The sequence below is a fragment of the Schistocerca nitens genome, chromosome 3, assembly GCF_023898315.1.
Source record: "Schistocerca nitens isolate TAMUIC-IGC-003100 chromosome 3, iqSchNite1.1, whole genome shotgun sequence".
In the NCBI taxonomy this organism is placed as follows: domain Eukaryota; kingdom Metazoa; phylum Arthropoda; class Insecta; order Orthoptera; family Acrididae; genus Schistocerca; species Schistocerca nitens.
The window spans coordinates 215,616,396-215,618,311 of NC_064616.1; the positions used below are offsets into that span (position 1 = coordinate 215,616,396).

A 1,916-nucleotide genomic window follows, 5' to 3' on the forward strand; every position below is an offset into this window, starting at 1 on the left:
TGGAACAATACGAGAATGGTGGAGATGAATTTCTTGGATGAATTGTGACAGGTGATGAAACATGGCTCCATCATATTTCACCAGAGACGAAGAGGCAATCAGTGGAGTGGCATCATGCAAATTCACTCAAGAAAAAAAATTCAAAACTACACCTTCTGCAGGAAAGGTTATGACTACTGTGTTTTTCGATTCCGAAGGACTCTTGCTTGTGGACATCATGCCAAGTGGAACCACCATAAATTCTGATGCATATGTGACGACACTGAAGAAACTTCAAGCTCAACTGAGTCGTGTTCGACCACATCGGCAAAAGCAGGATGTTTTGCTGTTGCAGGACAATGCACGGCAACATGTCAGTCAAAAAAGGATCACAAAACTCGGATTGACAACAGTGAAACACCCGCCTTACAGTCCTGACCTGGCTCCATGTGACTATCATCTCTTTGGGAAACTTAATGAGTCTCTCCGTTTGAAGATGATGACTCCCTTGTGCACGCTGCCAAACAGTGGCTCCAACAGGTTGGTCCAGAATTTTACCGTGCGGGTGTACAGGCGCTGGTTCCAAGATGGCGTAAGGCAGTTGAGTGGGATGAAAATTATGTGGAGAAATGAAAATATTGTGCCTAAAGGATGTATTTACACACTGTAAAACTTCCAAACATGTAGAATAAAAGATGGATTTTTTAAAAAAATAGTATGCATTTCTTTTGGAGTGACCCTCGTATTTTGAAATGCCCTGTGTATGAGGTTCTATACTAATTACACCACATTTGATACTAAAAAAACTACCAAACTCCGTCCGAACAGGCCTTTGAAGGCCCAGCGGTACCGACCGGCCGCCATGTCATCGTCACCCACAGGTGTTACTGTATGCGGATATGGAGGGGCATGTGTTCAGCACACCGCTCTCCCGGCCGTACGTCAGTTTACGAGACCGGAGCCGCCGCTTCACGACCGAGTAGGTCCCCAGTTCTCCTCGCAAGGGCTGAGTGCTGCCCGCTTGCCAACAGCGCTCGGCAGACCGGATGGTCACCCATCCAAGTGCTAGCCCAGCCCGTCAATGCTTAACTTCGGTGATCTGACGGGATCCAGTGTTACCACTGCGGCAAGGCTGCTGGCAACATTTGAGTCAGTTGCAGCGATTAAAGTGTTGGCATGGTGAACATCCGGCGGTATCATCGTTCTGTTTGGGTGCTGGTACATTTGGTTTGAGAGGGCTATAAATGTATTCTGTAGAATTATACATATTTATATATAAGTTTCGGCGACGGTTGTGATTATGAGAGAAGGAAGTTTCGAGTTTACGGGCGGGTTAGGGAAGAGAAAGAAAGTAAATTTGTAACTAAGATAAATTAATTTTCACATGGGCGTTGAGGCGGCTGAATTGGATGTGGGCTTGGTTTTGCGAGTAAGTAGTTTAGACAGGAACGTGGAAGACGTATATGGCATCTAGAGTGATCTGGTGAAAGGTACGAGTGTATTAACAGAATGTACACTCCTGGAAATGGAAAAAAGAACACATTGACACCGGTCTGTCAGACCCACCATACTTGCTCCGGACACTGCGAGAGGGCTGTACAAGCAATGATCACACGCACGGCACAGCGGACACACCAGCAACCGCGGTGTTGGCCGTCGAATGGCGCTAGCTGCGCAGCATTTGTGCACCGCCGCCGTCAGTGTCAGCCAGTTTGCCGTGGCATACGGAGCTCCATCGCAGTCTTTAACACTGGTAGCATGCCGCGACAGCGTGGACGTGAACCGTATGTGCAGTTGACGGACTTTGAGCGAGTGCGTATAGTGGGCATGCGGGAGGCCGGGTGGACGTACCGCCGAATTGCTCAACACGTGGGGCGTGAGGTCTCCACAGTACATCGATGTTGTCGCCAGTGGTCGGCGGAAGGTGCACGTGCCCG

At 48.7% G+C, this 1,916-nt stretch overlaps 1 pseudogene; it reads right to left on the minus strand.

The window, feature by feature from the left end:
* Nucleotides 1-1,001: 1,001 nt before the first annotated feature.
* LOC126250550 (5S ribosomal RNA) lies at nucleotides 1,002-1,119 on the minus strand (annotated as a pseudogene).
* Between the last annotated feature and the right edge of the window lie 797 nt (nucleotides 1,120-1,916).